Genomic DNA, 15,512 nt, shown 5'->3' with positions numbered 1-15,512 from the left:
CAGTAGCCGACGCTGAGTGCTTTCCTGATCCTCAGATCCTAGCCGCTCCAGCGTCGCTGCAGACAGTTACAGCTTGCCACCAACTGCTTCAACGCACAGCCACTGGCTCCATACACCACCAGGACTCACCAGCTCCCTGCTGAGATGCTGCCAGTCGTTTTGCACTCTGCACATGCTCAGAAACACTGGGCCCATAACCTGTCAGTGTTTGTAGAAAAGCAAAAAAAAAGAAGGAAAGGGTTCTGACCTCCCTTTATCTTCTCAGTCTCCTTGTCGGCACATAAAGAGTCCACGGGAATATCCTTGCAGAGTTTTATTAAAAGTCTTTGTGCAAAACACGACTGAATACACACCAGCACCAACCAACCCAAACACCAGCCTCAGCCCAAACCAACATCTCTCACATACAGCCTGCTGCAAGCCGCTGAGTCATGCTGACCCAGCTTTATTCACATTAAAGAAACAGCGGCCATTTTAGCCGTGACAGAGGAGGAGAGCCAATCCCCTATTAACCAGCCAATCCCCTATTAACCAGCCACAAATATTTAAAATAGTCATGATTTTGATCTAACATAGCTAGTCGGGATATCTCTCGCTGACCACTAGGTGCTTCTCTGCTCCAGAGTTTCTGCCCCACTTAATTCATCACAATCTTGGTTGCCAAGTCATCTGGAAACAAAGCGAAGAGCAGTTGGAGAAACATTTTGCCAGATGCCCACCTGAAGTGTAAATTGAGTCAGGCCATCAACTCAGAAAGGGCTATGGAAAACAGTCCCGAAACTGGTTTACTTCCCAAAACCATCCATCAACCGATTTATGGGTTGTGTTCCTGGTAAACTACTTTGCTATCTGGTCTGTATCAATTTTTCATCTGCCTGGACAGGGAATAGAGAGCTTTTAGCCATTATTGAATTATGAAAGGGTGAGATGCTTCAGTATTGCTGTTTCCATAGCAGGCCAGAGGTTTGAGCAGAGACGTTCGACAGCCAGAAGGTTAATCGGCTTTTCAGCAACCTGCTGCCTTTTAATTATCCAACGGCCACCCATTTCAATATTTCAGAGGTGGCATTCTGCAACTCAAGGATCCAGGACTGGGCTCAGATATCTGAATTTCCAATCGTCTTGTGATATAAGGGACCCTTTAAATTCTGAAAAAGCAGAATGTTCATTCCTCCTTTATGTTAGCAAAGATGGGTGCAGTAAAAATGTAGGGCTCCATCTCAGAGGACGAAAACTGAATCGAGAAATTACAGTGGTACCTCGGGTTAAGTACTTAATTCGTTCCGGAGGTCTGTACTTAACCTGAAACTGTTCTTAACCTGAAGCACCACTTTAGCTAATGGGGCCTCCTGCTGCCGCTGTACTATGATGGCTGCCTCCACAGTTAGAGGCAGAAGAGGAAGAAGAAGGAAGAAGAAGAAGAAGAAGAAGAAGAAGAGGAGGAGGAGGAGGAGTTTTGATTTGATTTGATATCCCGCTTTATCACAACCCTAAGGAGTCTCAAAGCGGTAATGCTCAAAGCAGGCATCCTCAAACTCAGCCCTCCAGCTGTTTTGGGACTACAACTCCCATCATCCCTAGCTAACAGGACCAGTGGTCAGGGATGATGGGAGTTGTAGTCCCAAAACAGCTGGAGGGCCAAGTTTGGGGATGCCTGGCTCAAAGTAATGCTTCTGAATGCCAGTCGCTGCAAACCACACAATGGCAGAGGGCTCTTGAGTTCCAACGCTGCTTGTGGGTTTTCCCTGGTGGGCTGCTGTGAGGTACAAGATGCTGAACTAAATGAGCCATTGGCACAATCCAGCAAGCGCTTAGTGCCATAGAATTGTAGATTTGAAAGGGTCCCTGAGAGTCGTCTAGTCCAGCCCCCTGCAATGCAGGAATCTCAGCTAAAGCATCTATGACAAATGGTCATCCGACCTCTGCTTAAAAACCTCCAAGGAAGGAGAGTCAACCACCTTCCAAGGGAGACCGTTCCACTGTCAAACAGCTCTTACCATCAGAAAGTTCTTCCTGTTTAGTTGAAATCTCCTCTCTTGTAATTTGAAGCCATTGGTTTGAATCCTACCCTCCAGAACAGGACGGAACAAGCTTGTTCCATCTTGGTCCAGTATACCTGAAGGGGCTTCTCCACCCCCATCGTTCTGCCCGGACACTGAGGTCCAGCGCTGAGGGCCTTCTGGTGGTTCCATCGCTGTGAGAAGCCAAGTTACAGGGAACCAGGCAGAGGGCCTTCTCGGTAGTGGCACCCGCTCTGTGGAACACCCTCCCAACAGAGGTCTTCAGATGTCTTCTAAAAGTTTGGTAGTTGTTGTTCTCTTTGACATCTGGTGGGAGGGCATTCCACAGGGCGGGTGCCACTACCGAGAAGGCCCTCTGCCTGGTTCCCTGTAACTTGGCTTCTCGCAGTGAGGGAACCACCAGAAGGCCCTAGGCGCTGGACCTCAGTGTCTGGGCTGAACAATGGGGGTGGAGACACTCCTTCAGATAAACTGGACGCTGCTTTATAAATGATGATACAGCGGTGTTTGAGAGCTGAGTTTGACATGCTGAATTCTGTATGCTTTGGACTGCCTTTCAGGTGAGAATCCAAGTAAGCAAGTATCAAGCACCCACCCACATCTTCTGGAGCCAGGAACACGTTGTTTCAGGCTAGCAAAGCAGAAGTTGGTGCTGTCTTTTAAGCCAGGGGTTGATTGGTTTCCTGCGGGGGAGGAGAGGGCCACGAGTTCAGGAAGTGGGACGTAGCATATCATTTTCCGAGAACACTTTAGGAGAAACTTAAGTTCTCTGAAGTGCTGAGAACTGAGACATAAACACTTATGTGGCAGTAATTTTTGTAATCGTCCTTTTGAATGCACAGAGGGAGGGAGGGAGGCTACACACACACACACACACACACACACACACACACACACATCCAACTTCACTGTAGGAAGAAAGAAGTCCTGAAAAAAGAGTAATAAGAAGTGGGAATGAGAGGCTTTTAAAAGGGAACAGCAGGAAACCAGTATGATCCAGTAATGATAATTCGTCCTGATTACACAACTATAATTGGCAAGTCAACAAAATAATTGGGGAAGGACCAGAGCTCAGTGGTGGAGCACCTGCATTTCATTCTGAAGGCCTTGGGTTCAATTTCTGGTGTCCCCAGGTAGGGCTGGAGACCTGCCTTAAAACCCTGGAGAACCGATGACAGACAGTGCGGACAGACAGTGCTGAACTAAATGAGCCAATGGTCTCATTCACTACAAGGGTGCACTTCAATTATGGATCTCCAGACGTTTGTGGACAACAATTCCCATCATCCCCAGCCGTCTTAGCAAATTGTCAAGGATGATGGGAGCTGCAGTCCAGCAACTTGATGCCTAGCGTATTGTTATATATATTGTTGCAACCCGCCCTGGGACCTTTAGTTGGCAGGCGGGCAAAATATTATAAATATGCAGAGCCACAATCCAAACTCCCGCCCACCGCTGGTGGGGATTTGCAGAGCAGCGGACATAAGAAAAGCTTTGCTGGATCCGGCCAAATGTCCTGTCTAGGCCAGCATTCTGTTCTTGCAGTGGCCAGCCTGTGGGAAATCTACAAGTGGGACCCGAGGTTTCTAACAACTGGGATTCAGAACCATCTCTGTCTCCAAGTCCTGGAGGCAGAGCCAAGCCATCAGGGCTATGAGCTTCAGTTTATGGGACTCGTCTCTCCCATTACTGAGCTTGTGCAATTCACAGGATATTTTTTGTTGTGTTTTAATTTTCCAAATCTACTTCTGCTTCATATATCTTGGCCTTGGTGCTGTTCCTAAAGCAGGCAATTATTCACAGCCGACCCTGAGACTAAAAGCCTTTTGGGAATTCTTTTCAGCAGCCTCCCCTTCTGCCGATTCATAATTCATTTCGAAAGGCAGAAGGAATGCATCAAAGGTAAGAGGTGCTATGTCAGTCCTGAGTAGCAGACAGCCGAAGGAATGAAAGAACGTGCCCTTACTCAGATGCATTTCTTCCGAGAAACCATCGTTGACTGCTTGTTCCTATGCTCCTATGCGCAAATGAGTGCTTGGGCGCACTGATTCAGTGCCATCCTTTATTTTATTTTTTAAAAAAATAATATTTATTAATAGTTTCAGGGTAATAGAAAAAAAGAAAAAAAACAACACAACAATACTTAAAAAAGAAGAAAAAGCGCAAAACGTAAAAACCAATACAGCAATACAACAAAGAAAATAAAAAAGAAGAAGAAAAAGACACAAATCCCAAACTTCATATCTTTAACTTCCATTTGCTTGTTTCATTGACCTCCTCACTCCTCCCTTTTTGTATTCTAGTTTAATTAGTTATTTCAGCAAATTCTTTCCATCTTTCTCGATTTTTGTTAAATAATTTATCTTAACAATTTAACCTAATAATTAGCTCAACAAATCCTTTCCATCTTTCCCCATATTCTGTTATTCAAATTACCTTAATTTATTTAACCTTATCTTACCATAAAGTACCTTAAAGCTTGGATCTTAATACTCAAATATACATAACCCCTAATATCATTTCTGCTAGAGTCATATAGAGTCATATAGTTATTATACTCTATGTCTTTATTGTTGCAACCCTGCCCACCTGGCTGGGCTTCCCCAGCCATTCTAGGTGGCTTCCAACAAAATATTAAAATACAGTAATGCATCAAACATTAAAAGCTTCCCTAAACAAACAACAAAACAAGCAAAACTCTGTATAAATCAAACAAAACAGGTGGAACAAGCAAAGTCAATCCAGCTGTGCCAGTCATCACCTTTCTGCATTTTGCCTCATCTGATTTTCAGAGGCCAATGGAGAATCTTTTCTGAGGGGTATTCATGCAGTGCCTAGTTGTTTGAAGGCATGTTGCTGCACTGGTTTCATAATACCACTTCCAAACAAAGTGAGAGATTTGGATGGCTTCCCAGCAACAGCCAGGCAGGTGCAAGGTAATGAAATATCCTTAGCCATTTTCCTCTCCTTTCCTTGTGGTTGTCCTGCCATTTCGTCTTTGTGTTTAAATCAGTGCGCAAAGAGTCTCTCTCGAAATTCTGTACTCTGTGAAGAGGGTGTGCATGTGTAAGGGGAGAGTGGTCCCACTTCACTGAAACACCTCCGGGAGGAGGAGAAATTCTGCAACACCCAGTTGGGACTCACTCGCGGATGTCCACAGGTAGGCGCAAGGGGGTCAGTCCCCCACCCCAATGAAACATAACCCACCGATTCACAGTTTTCATTTTTAAAAGAGAGCCTTTGCAGAATCAGAGATATGAGGCAAAATGTTGTTGTTGTTTAGTCGTTTAGTCGTGTCCTACTCTTTGTGACCCCATGGACCAGAGCACGCCAGGCACTCCTGTCTTCCACTGCCTCCTGCAGTTTGGTCAAACTCATAGAATCATAGAATCATAGAATCATAGAGTTGGAAGAGACCACAAGGGCCATCGAGTCCAACCCCCTGCCAAGCAGGAAACACCATCAGAGCACTCCTGACATATGGTTGTCAAGCCTCTGCTTAAAGACCTCCAAAGTAGGAGACTCCACCACACTCCTTGGCAGCAAATTCCACTGTCGAACAGCTCTTACTGTCAGGAAGTTCTTCCTAATGTTTAGGTGGAATCTTCTTTCTTGTAGTTTGGCTCCATTGCTCCGTGTCCGCTTCTCTGGAGCAGCAGAAAACAACCTTTCTCCCTCCTCTATGTGACATCCTTTTATATATTTGAACATGGCTATCATATCACCCCTTAACCTCCTCTTCTCCAGGCTAAACATGCCCAGCTCCCTTAGCCGTTCCTCATAAGGCATCGTTTCCAGGCCTTGGACCATTTTGGTTGCCCTCCTCTGGACACGTTCCAGTTTGTCAGTGTCCTTCTTGAATTGTGGTGCCCAGAACTGGACACAGTACTCCAGGTGAGGTCTGACCAGAGCAGAATACAGTGGCACTATTACTTCCCTTGATCTAGATGCTATACTCCTATTGATGAGGCCCAGAATTGCATTGGCTTTTTTAGCTGCCGCTTCACACTGTTGGCTCATGTCAAGTTTGTGGTCAACCAAGACTCCTAGATCCTTTTCACATGTACTGCTCTCAAGCCAGGTGTCACCCATCTTGTATTTGTGCCTCTCATTTTTTTTGCCCAAGTGCAATACTTTACATTTCTCCCTGTTAAAATTCATCTTGTTTGTTTTGGCCCAGTTTTCTAATCTGTCGAGGTCGTTTTGAAGTCTATGATAGATATGCTGATAGCTTCGAGAACACTGTCCAACCATCTCGTCCTCTGTCGTCCCCTTCTCCTTGTGCCCTCCATCTTTCCCAACATCAGGGTCTTTTCCAGGGAGTCTTCTCTTCTCATGAGGTGGCCAAAATTTTGGAGCCTCAGCTTCAGGATCTGTCCTTCCAGTGAGCACTCAGGGCTGATTTCCTTCAGAATGGAGAGGTTTGATCTTCTTGAAGATCCATTCTTCAGCAATCAGCCTTCTTTATGGTCCAGCTCTCACTTCCATACATCACTACTGGGAAAACCATAGCTTTAACTATACGGGCCTTTGTTGGCAAGGTATGCCTCCTTCAGGGATCACTGCCTTGTTGTGTTGATCTCTTATTTACTGCCACGGGGGGAAGAAGCTGATTCCCCAAAGCCTGACATCTACTACACAAAGGTTAAAATTGCATTAATTTTTGCACCCACTCTTACCTCTGGCCCTACCCATCACTGGCAAGTGGTCCTCAGAGGTTTGCCCAGAAGGGAATGCACTCCACCCCACCCCACCCATGCTGAAAAGAGATTGCCCATCCCTGATTTGATTGAATTCTAAATTGATAGATGCATTACCCCCTTGCAAAAAATGCAACAATAAGCCCTGTTGGCACCGTGATCAATATATCACAGCTTTCATAGACAGCAAGTTCCTAATCCATTAAATACATGACATGTACAGGTAGATGCTGAATGGGAGTGCTCCTGGTTCCTGCTGAAACAACGTCTCTGTTCCCCTTGCCCATTACTTTTCTCTCAGGCCCCTGAGCAGCTGCCTCTGTGTCATCCTCTCACCTGCGGTGGCTAGAGAATTGCTCCTGCCAATGTTCCTGTTCAGCACCTGGACAGCTGCCTCCTTGGTTGCAACAGAGCATCAAAGAGAAACATCTTTCTCCACCAGGAGGTGGGGGGTAGTGATTTGATAGAGGAGAGAGGTGCTTGGTGTGAAAACCATCCTTCCTGCTGTTCTGACTTTCTGCAGATGCCTTTGGGCACGCAGAGACGCCACATGGTAAACAAACAGGAATCCATCTGCTCAAAGCTGATGTAAGATGCCAAGGAGCTCCCTCTTATTTATCTTTCTGTTTTAATTCCCGTTCTTGGCTCTCTCCCTTAAAAAAAAAAAAATGCAAGTACCAAGAAACATGGTCAAAATATTATCAAAAAGATATTTGCTGCACAAGATGATGCATAATTCAAATTGATTTTGATTTAAATGGGCTCATGGTTTGCATCCTGTTGCTCTGATTTATGTTACACGATTCCATTATTTGTTATTTAAATTGCTCTGTAATAATGAACTTGGAAATGGATATTAATTGAAAATATGTAGTTCTGAAGTACTGACAAGCTGAAGTCTATATACTTTACCTCTCAATCTCGATTTTCAAGGAGACTTGGAACACGATTAAAACACAAGATAAATCCATTCCAAGCCAGTCATAGCATCTTATAACCAATTTTACAATGTATTCAATAATTCATAAACCTAAAAAAAAATAATTCACCTCCTTGGTTCAATTCCTTCCGGCAGATTTTATTGGAGTAATTAAAATTGTTGTCATTTTCTTCACCCAAATAGTCAATCTGACATAGCTAATTAAGGGCTAGCTCTTGATTTCTCATGCAATTATCATAAGCGCATCTGCTTTTTATTTTTCCAATGCTAAGCTACCAACATTCTCGCTGTCATTAATGAATAATGAATCAATTCAATACCACAGCCTGGTCCTATCCTTCCCAGGAGTCGTGACAGAATAATTATAGGCTGTGATGAAATTTCCAATCCTGTAGTCAATTATAATTAACAGTTTCTGTGGCACTTAATTCAGAGCGTTGTCATTGTTGATGGTCACTGTTGATGTGGCTGCTGTTATTGCATCAGCGTTGCGCCAGGTGCTATAGATCAGTGGCGGAGCAGTGGATACAACCCATGGCTTTATCATGTTCCAGCTGTGTCCAAACCATGAGATCTCCAAGGACTGAGAGCAGGACACTCTCCAAGGAAGCCCAGAACCCCAGGGACCCATAATTCCAGAGGTTTCTGATGCCAGCATTCCAGCTGCAGCACTGGGGTCTTCTTGCTGGTTGCCTCAGCTCCTTCCTGGATCTCAAACCTGCATCTCTCAGCATCCCCAGGGCTACGACGGCAAATGAGATGATGAGCCCAGCAAGTGTGAGTAGAAATTCCCTTTGGGGGTTCATTGCGGAAGGTCACACTCAGCGATGTATTACTGGCTGGAGTCCCCAAGAGCGTCAGAGGCTGTGGCAGGTGGCAGAAGAAAGATAAATCATGTGGAACAAGCGAAGTTCACTCAGCAAAACAAGGGCTGCTTAGGAATGCCAGGCCTAATGACAGCAGCAACTCCTCTCGATAGGTCTTGTCCCTGTGAGACAGTTGTGAAGACTGAAGTTCTCCATCTTCCCACAGCTGCCTAAGTCTCCTCCTCTCCCAGGTTCTTCCCAAAGGATCTGAGACTATGTTGACATCCCTGTCTATGCTTCTCCCACTTCTCTGGTCCTGAAAGTCCAGTGGTGAGGGCAGATTGCCTCAGCAGGAGGGGGGCACACCCGTGCCTCATCGCCAGCCAGCTTCTTGGCTTAGCTCCTTCTGCTTCTGTGTTTTTTCGTTGTGTGTGTGTGTGTTTATATATATTGCATATACATACGCACATCAAATATACAAAGCAATACATGAAGATGTTTTTCAGCTTTTTTGGCAGATCTTTCCCTACAATCCCTAGCAAAAATGCTTCAGGTTTTTAAACAAATGTTAAATGGAACATTTTCTTTAATTCGTTGTATATCATTTCCCAAAAAATTTTAATTACATTACAATCCCACCACATATGATAAAATGTCCCCTCCTTTTCCTTACACTTCCAACATATATTTGAACTAGTTTTGTACATTTTCCCTAACTGCGCTGGTGTCGTGTACCATCTGTACGTCATCTTCATGTAATTCGACAAAAGCTGTGAGAGTTCTAATAGCACAAGGATGGAAGACTGAAGAAACCCCAACTAAAGAATCGTGGCAAGAAAAATTGATGGACTATGCAGAACTGGCAAAACTGACATATAAGCTACGGGGCAAGGATAACTGTGACTTTAAAGATGAATAGGAACCCTTTACAAAGTATTTGAAGACGCAACAAAGCAAACTGGACTCCTTGGCTGGCTTTGAATAAACATTCACAAACTTTTTATTGATAATAATCAGCTAAACAGTTTGAGGATCTATACAACTTTGTAACATGCAGAAAACAGCAGTCTCAGAGAAACCAAAGACTGGAACTGAGGGAGGCCGGGGGGTGGGGGGGTTGTGTGGGAGGGTGGGCGGAGGGAGGAAAAATGGGGGGGGATAAGGATGATGTTTCGGGATAATATGTTTTGTTTTAATTTTGAATTTTATACACACACACACACACAGAGAGAGAGAGAGAGAGAGAGAGAGAGAGCAATAGGAAAAAATAAAGAGCATACAAACAAAGAAAAGGGAAAAAGGAAATTTAGCCTCGAAAACAAACATTTTCAAATACATTTCTATGTAGGGAGTGCAAGCCATCTTTTTGCAACTTCTGGCTTGACTCCTCAGTTTGTAACATGACTTCCCACTACCCTTGAATGTACTTAATAATTCTTTTTTCTAAATATCTGTATTTAGCTGATAAGTCTGTGGAGAAACATTCTGATTGCTAGTGGGATTTTAATCTACACTAAGACAAGTGTAGGAACCTCCTTTTTCATATAATTTATAAAAAACATCATATTCTCTCCTTATTCTCTCCTTTGAGTGGTTTCTTATTGAGTCTGTAAATTTAGCCAATTCTAGGTATTCACTTAATTTTAAGAGCCATTCTTCCTTTGTTGGTATTGTATTACATTTCCAATGTTTCTCTATCATGATCCTGGCAGCTGTGATTGCGTATAGAAAGACTCTTGTTACCCTTTCGGATGTCTGTTGTGAAAATTCCTAATAAAAATAATTCTGTTTTTTTTTAAAAATGACATGTGTCTAATCATTTTTTAAAATTTCTTCATAAATCATGTCCCATAATATTTTTATTCTGGGACACGTCCACCACATGTGGGAAAAATTCCCCTCTTTTTGATTACACTTGCAGCATTTATTACTGATTTTTAAATTTATTTTAGCCTATTTTGCTGGGGTCATATACCACAGGTACATCGGCTTTGGGGGGGGGGGAATTAATCGTATAGCATGCTGTGAATCTAATATTGTGTTTCCAGAGGTTTTCCCATTTTTCTAGCCCTGCTTCCTCTTCTGTATCTAATTCTGGACTTCTCTCTGCCACAGATGCTCCCTGCTCACTAAACCCTGTTACCTCTCCAGCTCCCAACACCTCCTCCTGCCAGTCTGCTCCCTCTTCTCCCTCTGACCACTCATCATCATCCTACCACCAATCCCCTGGCTCTGAATCTCCTTCTTCTCTTGAGATCCCTCAGCTGGTGCCTCTCAACACTCCTCTGCATCTCACCAGCCCGGGGCTCTGAAGAGTGTTTGGCAAAGGCAGGGGGTCAGAGGAGTGGCTTAGAAGAGGGGATCAGTGATTTATGGAGTTTGCTGCCACCTGCAAGGCAGGAACCAAGGAAAGGGAAGGAGGAAGAGTCAGGGAGGTCCAAGACAGAGGAAGACCCTCAGGATGTGGTGGAACAAGAAGAGTCTGTTCCGCAACAGAGGAGTCAGTAGCTCCCCACCTTTTCCTGTTCCTCTGTCTCCTAGAACCCGGAGGGGCTTGAAGTAGGAAGGGCAGCATGTTCACCCCTCCTCGTGTAATCCCAGCAACAACAACCCTGTGAGGTAGTTACAGATAGGTAGCCGTGTTGGTCTGCCATAGTCAAAATAATAAAAAAAATCCTTCCAGTAGCACCTTAAAGACCAACTAAGTTAGTTCTTGGTATGAGCTTTTGTGTGCATGCACACTTCTTCAGATACACTGAAACAGAAGTTGCCAGATCCTTCTATATATAGTGAGAAGGTGGGGAGGGGTATTACTCAGAAGGGTGGTGGGAATGGGAGATTGGCAGATAGCTGAGATGAGCCTGTTGACGACTCTTAACGACTGTAATAGGTAACGACCTATTACAGTCTTAATGACCTATTACAGTCTTAACGACCTATTACAGTCTTAACGACCTATTACAGTCGTTAAGAGTCGTCAACAGGCTCATCTCAGCTATCTGCCAATCTCCCATTCCCACCACCCTTCTGAGTAATACCCCTCCCCACCTTCTCACTATATATAGAAGGATCTGGCAACTTCTGTTTCAGTGTATCTGAAGAAGTGTGCATGCACACGAAAGCTCATACCAAGAACTAACTTAGTTGGTCTTTAAGGTGCTACTGGAAGGAATTCTTTTATTTTGACTTGTGAGGTAGGTTAGTCTGAGAGGCAGCAACAGGCCCAAGGTCACCCAGCGAGCTTCATGGCTGAGTGGGGATTTGAACCCTGGTCTTTCAGGTCCTGGTTGGGCACTCTCACCACTTACACCACCCTGACTTTCTCATTTCTCTCATTTGAGAACTTCACGAATTATGCTTTAATTGTATTGCATTGCAGGGGATGGACAGTTGCGATGCGTCCAAGGGAACAGGGGCAATTGGCAGGCCCGCAGCTGGCTCCAGCCCACCAACCAGTTGCCGGTCGAACTCCAGTCCTCGGTTCTGCATCAAAACTGAGACTCAGAGCTTCAGGAGCCTTTCAGAAGCTGAGCATGCAAGCCAGCAGAGATAACAAACTCTTCGTGATAGAAGGGTAGGCAGAGGCATATGTAAAGAATATTTACAAGCAGTTTATTCAGGATAGATCAGGACAAAGAAAACATGTCTGCTCTCCTTCATGTCCAAGAGCAAGAAGCAACATAAAGCAAAAGCTATACACAAACAGACGCTCCTGGCAAGCTGTGCTGGAATGTAAACAGGCATGTGACATACAATAGCTTCACACATCTGTTTAGGTGGAACGGAACATCAATATCCTAAGATGGACTAGATGGCCCTTGGGGGTCCCTTCCAACTCTTTGATTCAAGCTACAAGAGGAAAACAGGTCTAGAAATCAAGCTTCAATATAATAATAAAAAACTGGGGTGGAAAAAAAGGCTTGTCAGTGAGTTGGGGGGCTGGGATTGGAAAGGCAGGTACTGCTTGGCTAAGAAAGATTTGTGGGGAACCAGTTTCAGTCTTATCCCCTGTGATGCCCTGGGATTCAGACTCGGAGGCTGAACCTGAGGGATCCCAGCCTGCACAGGAGTCCCCGCCTCCAGAACCTGCTGAGCCGGGGCTGGGGCATGAGCCTGAAGAGTCCTCACCTGTGTTGGATCCTCAGGTGCAGGCATCAGCTGAGCCTGCTCTGGCTCCTGAGGTGATGGAGGACCCATTGCCTGCAGGTGCTCCACTCTCAGCCCTGTCAGAGGAAGCAGAGGTTGCCTCTGGGTCCAGTAACCCTCCAGCCTCTCCTGAGCTGCAGAGGCTCAGGGCAGAGAGGTGGAGGGAACTAAGTTCCCGCAGGAGGAGTGCTAGCCTCTAGGCCAGGAGAGGCGGGTCACCAGAGGATCGGGGCCGCCCTATGCCTTGGGGCAGATAATAGCCGGCCAGCCCCAGTCCCAAGTTGCGGGAGCAACAGTGTTGGTTGCTAGTTCCTGCCTGAACCATGGCCTGCTTTCCTGCCTGAGCTCCTGACCCGCCCTGGCTCCCTGCTTGCTAGCCTGTTCCTGACTTCCTGTCTTCACCCGACTCCCTACCCAGCTTCAGCTACTGCGGACTGCCTCCACGTTGCACCTTTGACCACGGACCGGACTTGGACCTCACCTCATGGGTAACCCACAGGACCAGCACATCCCCAATTTCTGCACAAGTAAATGTGATATTTCTTCCTTTTTGGTGGCAGAGGAGAGAATGGAGGGTGGCTCTCGCCCTTCCCTCCACCGTCAGCTCCATCCTGCTGCACTGAGCACCAGCGGCTGGAAGGAGTGAGGGCGCATTCCAGCTACAAATACCAGCTAAAAAGCAATGCAGTAAACAGGTCCCTCTGTTACTATGGTCTCCCTCAAGTGCTATCTGCCCTTTCGGAGACAGGTAATGCAGGGGCACAGGAGCGGAAAGCTGCCTTCAAAAGAAAAGAAAATGTGTTGTCTCTGGGGAAATGTATTCTAATGATGTCATTAAAAAAAAATATTAAGCCTTCCTTGTTGTTTGTAATTTAGAAACACAGCCTCGCAAGGGGGCAAAGCTGCATTGCTTGAACTTCCAGAAAGATTGGATCTGGGCCTCTTTCGTGGGCTGAGTGGTACAGTCCCTTCACTCCCTATCCCTCTGTGTCAGACCCTTCCCTCTGTCTACGGCAAGCCCCAAGGGACACTCTCTGTCTGGCTCTCTGCTTGGGAGCATGCAACAGACACCTTGTTCTGGGAGTGGGGCTGGGGCTTGCAGGCTGCCAGCAGAGAAGCTGCCAGGGTGCCTCTGGGCAGCTACGGTAACTCCTAGAGGCCAAGATCCCATCTCCCCCTCCCCTCCCAAAAAATATTTGAGAGGGACGGGCCCCCCAAAGTTGATGGACACTGCTATTCAAATGGTGTGCATGTACCGCATTTTGTGATCAATTATGCAGAGGTTACCTGCCCCCTCCCCAATCTCTTATTCAAGTTGACATCTCTGCCTCCTTTCTGCAGTCTTACCCAAACTTCAGGTCCGAAATGCATGCTAAGAACATGCTTTTTCACAAAGCAGGCTGAGACCCTACCTGCCCTCAGATTGTCTCGCTAGAGCAGTGCATACTCTGGTTATCTCCCGCTTGGATTGTTGTTGTTTAGTCGTGTCCGACTCTTCGCGACCCCCTGGACCAGAGCATGCCAGGCACTTCTGTCTTCCACTGCCTCCCGCACTGTGGTCAAACTCATGCTGGTAGCTTCGAGAACACTGTCCCACCATCTCGTCCTCTGTCGTCCCCTTCTCCTTGTGCCCTCCATCTTTCCCAACATCAGGGTCTTTTCCAGGGAGTCTTCTCTTCTCATGAGGTGGCCAAAGTATTGGAGCCTCAGCTTCAGGACCTGTCCTTCCAGTGAGCACTCAGGGCTGATTTCCCTAAGAATGGATAGGCTTGATCTTCTTGCAGCCCATGGGACTTGCATAGTGGGACTGTACCACTCCAGGGTGGGAGATTGCCCTGTGGACGTACCCCAGCCCGCTCCACCACATGGATGAAAAGAGTGGTGCAATGGGTGTGCTGCAAAGCCCAGTTCTGCAGCAAGGAGGGCCCCACATCCAGCCTTTCACCTGATTTCAAAAGCCCTCTGCAAACAAGCAATTGAGGCCTCTGTTAAGAAGCAACTGTCCACCTGCCAGCAGCTCACTGGGCAGGGATGAAGCAGGAGAGATGGAGGGCGGGTGTCAGAAAGACAGAGAGAAAGGGGAGGTGAGAACAAGAAAGGAAAAAAGAGAAAAGGCAGTGACAGAAAGATAGAAGAGAGGCAGCAGACAGAGAAAGGGGCGGCCTCATCCATTTTTGGCTCTGCCTTTACCCCCCAAGGGCTTCAGCACTGCGCCACCTCACTTGCATAAATCTGTCACCAGAACCTCACCAGAACTTTCTAGAACATTCTGGTGCTTAGCTGTCTCTAAGCTTCTCGAACGGCAGCTGGTGTTTCCCAGTCTGTGTATTATCTGAACGTCAAGGTCGCTGCTCTGGGCCAGAGTATATCTGATGTCTGCTGTTTCTGTTATTCTGTCTTCTTTTTCCTCTTCTTCTTCTTCAACTTCATTCTACATCTCTTCCTTTCGTTTGCAATATCTTTATCCTGTGTGTCGCTGGATATTTTATCCTGTATTGCTGGAAACTGGCTTTGCTCTCAGGAGCTAAGTCTTGAACCTGATGAAATTCAGCAAGAACGGCATGCTTTTTTCCTTCTGCCAGAGTTTGTGGTTTTTGAAGACATCCTGGTAATTGCTGTCCATGTGTCCAATATGCTTCTGCTACTCTGCTGATACATGGAGACAGGGGTACCTGGATTTTGGGGGGTGTCACCATACCCCATCAATATCTCCATGGCTGTCAGGGACTAGCAAGATGAGGTGGAAGAGCCCCCCCCCCCCAGCCAAAGCACGGAGGAAGAGAATTTGGATCTGGGCTCCTGGTGGTGAGAAACCAGATATACACTTCAGAAGAGGTGGAGAGCTGGGAAGTACTGGAGGCTGGGAGCTTACACAGGGCAGGGACAGGAACCAGACTTG

This window comes from Podarcis liolepis (genome assembly GCF_965112155.1).
Source record: "Podarcis liolepis genome assembly, chromosome: 6".
Taxonomy (NCBI): domain Eukaryota; kingdom Metazoa; phylum Chordata; class Lepidosauria; order Squamata; family Lacertidae; genus Podarcis; species Podarcis liolepis.
Note: the sequence above shows the minus strand (reverse complement) of the source record.